Here is a 7,157-nt window from a genome sequence, read left to right on the forward strand (position 1 = left end):
ATTGACCCTCCTTGTAAAGGATTAGCAATGCTTGGCCCCCTAGCTCATTTATTTTTCATGGCTCCGCCACTGTGTGCAACAGCGCACGTGTTCGCCCTCTTCTCTAAATACCGATCTCGCACTTGTGCATTCCTTCATAGTCTCCCTCCACTCGGCCCCTCGCACCATCTTCTAGCCCCCCACCGGATTTTGCCACATGTACAATCTAGCAGACTCCATGGTTGAACTTAAGTATAATGCACAAACCTCAAAACAACAGTGGTTCTCTTTTGTTCTAGAATCTTCCGTATCATAACTGCCCAAACTTTTTTTCTAGTTGAATTGCCATTATTTGTTTTAACTTTATGCTTTACAATGCACAATTCCATGAATCATAAAATAGATTAAGGTCTTCTTTGATTCAAAGGATTCTCAAAGGAATTTTGGAGGATTCTAATCATTAGGAATTTTTCCTATCTTGGTTGTTTGATTCGTAGGATAGTAAACCATAGGAATTTTTCCATATGATTCATTTGCACTAGATTACACAGGAAACATCCCATCCATTCAAATCTCTTTGAAAGAATTCTGCATTTTTTCTATGCACAATCAAACACTCGTACAATCCTGTAGGATTCAAGACGACATTCCACTATAATCCCATGTTTTTCCTATTCACGCGTTCTTAGCTTTTTTTATAAAAACTAATTTGATTTTGAATGAGATGAACTATAAGAATTAAATGAAGGGCTACATCACGCATATATGACTTAGAGCTTACATGCTATAGTGTGGTATTTATTCATAATTTGGTTGCAAAATCTGATGCGTGCAATGCACGTGTACATTACTAGTACTTCGAGTATATGCAAAACACGTAAACTAGAATACCAATGGCACGCTACACAGTGTCTCTCTTACAGTTCATGAAGCCACGTGGCACATGTGGAGGCGTTGTCGCGACCTCCTTGCATGGATTGATCACAGTGACGTGCTGCTGGTTCCAGAAGAATGTACTCGTCCTCCCTCAGCCATACTGGCGGTACATGCACGAAGCGAAGATGTGCACACACGCCACGCACGCACTCATTCCCTCGCACACACACACGGGTACACGAGCGGACGCAATTTTGTACCAAGATCCACCCCATGTGATAATTTGACGCGTGTAAAGTCGTTCACTTCATTGATGGTCAATTAATACAGCGCATGCAAATTGAGTGGACGTGAGGCGGAAGAAAGACATTATTACTCCACTGCGCGCATGCGAGTAGTTAAATCATGGGTTGCTAGTAGTACTTCCATTGGTCTCCTTTGTATTTTGTGCCAATTTTTGACAGTAACATAATATTTACGCATTTGAGCAGTGTAGTACTTGAAATTTATGTTCCGCTAAACTCGTCGGGAGCCATTTTGGGCCTCGAAACCAAAACCATCAATTAATCTTTACCTTGTTCCCATCACATTCGAAAGCCTGCTCACACCTACTAGTACGTACCAAACCTGAACGTGTTCCCACTATGCAGGTATTAGTACTACTAGTGCTAGTACTTAGGTTATAAAAAGGGGAACTACCTAACCGAAAATTAGTCTACCTTTCCTCCTCATAAGTGCTTCTTCTTCGTCCGTCGTTGCCATGGCCGGTGAGCAGAGCTCTAGGTCGAGAACTACTCATAACAAGGGAGCGCCAACCAAGGCTGCGGAAAAAAAAGAGAGGGCTCTCCGCCACGCAGAGACCTTGAAAGATCTCTCACGGGCAGGCGATGGCTCCCAGGAGCGCCCTAGCCGCGGAGGCAAACATGCCGAGCCGGCGGAGCTGGAGTCGTTATCCCTCGACGGCATGCCCAATCAGCTCAATAAGCACCTCAATAAGCAGAAGGAGTTCATCCAAGGCTTGACGGAGTTGCTGAAGGAGAGCCTCGACGACATGCCCGCTGAGCTCAATCAGCAGGGGGGTTGACCGCCGGCTTGGTGATGCTGCTGAAGAAGAGCATTGCCTCAGAGAAGAAGGCGACCGGCGAAATCCTGAGACTTCAGGAGGACAAGGCGAAGCTCTGCCACGAGATCGACCTGTTGAAGGATAAGAACGTCGGCTGGAAGAAGCTGCATGAGAATAGTAGTTTCTCGATGAAGATGCTGCATGCCCTCGTCATGGAACAAAAGGAGGAGTTGGTGAAGCTCCGCATCGAGCACCCAGCTGCTGTCAAGGTACGTAATGCGGCCGTGGAATAGATGATGAAGGCTCGTGTCGAGAAATCCCGCGTCATGGACAGAATGCAGAACATGGCGGAGGAGACGCGCAAGGAGATGGAGGTCGTGGAGGCGATGAAGAAGCAGTTACGACTCCACGGCAAATTAGATCATTTGGGGTGATAATCTTCCTTCTTCTTTTGCTGCTGTGTTTCATCTTTTGCTTTGGGTGTTTCGCCGCACGTGTCATGTTATCTGCAAGGCATGAATAGAACAATGGTTTTTGTTTTTTGAGGGAATGAATAGAACAATGCTAACAATGAGATGACTAGCAAATTAGATCATTTTTTATCGCCATATGGCACTGGGCTGCCGTGTTTCGTGCTCCTCCGTCCCAGTACTACTCCAGTGGAAAACTTGAGTATACCGCATGGTTCTTTGCTCCTCCTCGATTAGGTCGTCGGCGCATTTATACAAGCAGTCAAATCACAAGGCCCCACCTTCCAGCAGTAATGAGCCATCAAATCACAAAGGCCCTCACTTCTCGTGAAACCGACCAAGCTAGACTGCCCCGCCCTCTAGCCTTTTAAAAAATGTATACTTTTGTACAGCAGTAGTATCGGTGGATTACGCCATGGAGCAAAACTTGAAATTAAAAAAAAGGTGGTACATATAGAGAGCGCTCGTCACCAAATTATGCATATAGTACTATTAAAAAGGCTAGTCACAATAATGGTGTCCAGCACAACCCACCCCTCAAATAAAACTAAGCACCCTGGAATTCTTTGACAAAACTAAGCACCCTGAAATTCTTTAACAACTAAACTGCTGGCTATATGATGTTGTCCATATATATTGTACGTATATAGTGTGAATAAACGAGTGGTAGTACTATACCAACTAAAAGATGAAATGTAAGAAATAATAGTATGTACTTACTGAAGAGTTGAAGTAACAAGAAGAAACATAACATAGTTCTGTTGGGGGCTCAGCACAACACACCCCTCAAATTAAATTAAGCACACCTGAAATTAAACTTTGCAACTATTCCGGTAGACACTGCATTAGAACCACCATGAGCAATAACACTGACACCTTACTCAGAGTCCTCGTCCACGTCCTCGACTTCTTCCTTGTCCCTCTTCCTCTTGGCCGATACTTCTTTGCTTGAACCGCCAACTTGGCTGTTGCTCTTCATCCAAACCTTGTAGATATTGAAACAAGGGTAGCCATCCGTTGCAGCGTACTGGATGTGTTCTATATATAGTACATTCTGTTGCCATGCATGACGATGAAACGTGTATGGAGGTTTCTCCAGTTTACAGTACGAAGGATGAACCATGGCTCCTGCCAGGGTCAGCATTGAAGGCTGACGAGAGGACACCAGCCGATTCTTTTGGAGGTCAAAGGTGTTGCCTACGACGAGGCCTGTCCGATGCAGGACTTCTTTGTCGTTACCAAAGTCTATAGTAATGAATTTGACTAGGTTGCTCTCGAGGAAGTCCTTAAAATCCTGGCACTCAACATCGGCATGGCATATGTGGTAGGCCAAGCATAAGTCAGGCACGCAAACCTGGATCATGGCGGGCTTCTTCCTCTCTTCATCCTTTAGATCCTTCTCTTGTCCCACGACTGTGGTGTACTCAACATCTAGCCCGGCGACCCACTCATCATCTGAGTCTTCGAACATGCGTCTGAAGCGAGAAAGAAATCCTTTCACCGTCGCGGAAGAACGGGTGTAGATGACATCGAACTCATCGCCAGTGATGGTTCTAACCTTGTACTCACCGCCGATCGGGGAGATTTGGGACGCCATGGATTTGGGAGGAGGGTTAGGATTAGTGGAACTGCCGTAATGTGAATGGACGGGATGACTAGGAGCGAACCATCGTAGTATTGAAGGATGTGTGGGGACGAGTAGGAGCGAACTGCCAGCGTGCGAATGGCAGGGTAGTGGCTTTCCATTCTCCCATGATACGTACTTCTGAGAGCTCTTGGATCAGAGATCGAACGGTTGCATGGCGTGATTCTAGACCTATGGGTGAGTATCCTATCCCGGAGGGTTATTCTGCAAATTTTCAGCAACTTAGCATGCGACCGTTTGATCTCAGATCCAAGGGCTGCCAGCAGCCCGTATCATGGTCGCGCCTACCACGACCGTCGCGTCGCTCGCGCGGTCGCGCCCTTGGAGATTTAACACGGTGCATTAGGCTATCTGATGTTGGCATGTCATACATAGTCATCACTTAGTCACTCATACTACAACAAGGTTGGCTATAAGGTTGGCTATAAGTGTATTTTTTTTACTCCTCTCTATCTCTTTCTTCGAACTCCCTCCGTCCCATAATATAAGAACATTTTTGACACTAGTGTAGTGCCAAAAACGTTCTTATATTATGGGACATAGGGAGTACTAGTATTTATTGCATTTGCCAAGGAGTGACCTCTTCCAATGAAATGGTGTTGCTAAGTTTGCTTCATTTAATTAGCTATAGACTCAAAATTGTCTTTTCACGTAGGTACACGCGCTTAGCAGCATTTGTTCCTTGGGTCACCAAACTAGTCTCTCTCTTCTTGATTAACTTGCCACATCAGACTTTATGCCTATGTGGCAAGCTTAAGCACTTGTAGGAGCAAGTAAGGTGCCCGTTCGTTGCACGGAAGTGTGAAATGCATTGATCGGGGTGTTGTTTATTTTGACAAAGGATGTGGGGGTCATCTCATGTGTAACAGGTATCGATAGGTTTCTTCGGATATTATTTCATCTCTAGAGCTCAGAAACATCCGGGTGAAATAGATAAAAAAGTATCTTTTGCAAACAAAAGCGTTCAACTGTTCAACCTGCATCTAAAACTTGTGAAGAAATAACTCTTATTGTGCTTTACAGGAAATGGTTCATCATAAGTCTTTCACCGGTACTGTAGTAAAAATTCATACATGGAAGATTCTAGACTAAACCATAAATGGATACACTTTTATTCATGCGCGATACTCCAATAGAGCAAGATCATGCATGGAAGTCTCCACATGCTTAGACAGCGGCTTACATTGAGCGAAGACTAATGATCAACATTTAACTTAGTAATGCATATGTCCAGGTGAACCTCCTTGGAGTCCCCATGCACATTGTTGGGGGTCAAATAATACCATGCGTCTTCCATGTCCACATCGGCGGGAAGGTCCCAGCTCGGCAGAGTCCAAGTCAGCTTGACGTAGCCAATGTCGCTGCCCACGGACCTCCGAGGGGTAGTAATAGTGAGCACGCACCCGTACATCGACCTCGTGTCAGTGTCAGCGTTAGCGACATCGCCCCTGACGCACACTACAGAGATGTGGCGGCGGCCTACGCGGGCCTCGCCGGTGGCCACGATCAAGAGGAAGACGCTGTCGTCCTCCTCCGAGACTAGCAGACGGCGCTGATCCTCCAGCGACTCCGGCATGGTGAATGGGTAGCATGTCTCGTACTTGATGTTCTTCGCCAAGGGCCAGTAGTGATCGCCGCACGCCTGCGTCAGGTAATGCATGATGTCCGCCGGCGAGCCCCAAAATGGCACCGGGCACAAATAGTAGTAGACGAAGGGCTCCTTGGAGGCATCGACCAGGCCATCCATGAAACGGGAGTGGCTGTAGGGGACGTTCCGCCAGTTGAATATATGAGCAAGTTACTACGAGATTTACTACAAAATAAATCATGACGGCTATAACAGAGATTAAACTAATCATGCAGACTAGCATAGTAGATGAACAGATCGAGTCTAGGACACATACTAGAAACATGAATTCTACCACGATTTTGAACAGGAAGGACAGAAACACATACGGTGCAACAGGAGCAGCACCATTGGCGTTGAGGTTGTCGCCCATGTCATTGAGGAAGAGGTTGCTGAGGTCGGGGAAGAAGTCGTCGTCGGTGAAGTCGTGGCTGCTAGGAGTCGCGAGAGTGCACTCCCCAAATGTCAACAGCACCCGCCGAATGGAGCGGAGGAGGGAGTGGCTGTAGGGGACGCTGCAGCCGCCGAATGGAGCGCAGGAGTAGCCCACGAAGCAGTAGACGGTGCTCCTCCCTAATCTCTATTCTTATCTCTATCTCTACTACTCTTCTTTGTTTTTTATAATATACTAGTTGTAGTTGTCAAATCAAATGTACTGCGCCGTCCACTGCACTGTTGGGGAACGTAGTAATTTCAAAAATTTCCTACGTACACGCAAGATCATGGTGATGGCATAGCAACGAGAGGGGAGAGTGTTGTCCACGTACCCTCGTAGACCGTAAGCGGAAGCGTTATGACAACGCGGTTGATGTAGTCGTACGTCTTCACGATCCGACCGATCCAAGTACCGAACGTACGGCACCTCCGAGTTCAGCACACATTCAGCTCGATGACGATCCCCGGGCTCCGATCCAACAAAGCTTCGGGGATGAGTTCCGTCAGCACGACGGCGTGGTGACGACGATGATGCTCTACCGGCGCAGGGCTTCGCCTAAACTCCGCGACGATATGACCGAGGTGGAATATGGTGGAGGGGGGCACCGCACACGGCTAAGGAACGATCCGTAGATCAAATTGTGTTACATGGGGTGCCCCCTGCCCCCGTATATAAAGGAGCAAGGGGAGGAGGCGGCCGGCCAGGGAGAGGCGCGCCAAGGGGAGTACTCCTTGTTGGAGTAGGAGAAGGGGGAAAGAGGGGGAGAGGAGGAAGGAAAGAGGGGCTGCACCCCTTGTCCAATTCGGACCAGAGGGGGGCTGCGCGCCTCCTTCCTTTCGGCCTCTCTCCTCAATTCCCGTATGGCCCAATAAGGCCCATATACTCCTCGGCGAATTCCCGTAACTCTCCGGTACTCCGAAAAATACCCGAATCACTCGGAACCTTTCCGAACTCCGAATATAGTCGTCCAATATATCGATCTTTACGTCTTGACCATTTCGAGACTCCTCGTCATGTCCACGATCTCATCCGGGACTCCGAACTCCTTCGGTACATCAAAA

This window comes from Triticum dicoccoides, chromosome 2B (genome assembly GCF_002162155.2).
Source record: "Triticum dicoccoides isolate Atlit2015 ecotype Zavitan chromosome 2B, WEW_v2.0, whole genome shotgun sequence".
NCBI lineage: Eukaryota > Viridiplantae > Streptophyta > Magnoliopsida > Poales > Poaceae > Triticum > Triticum dicoccoides.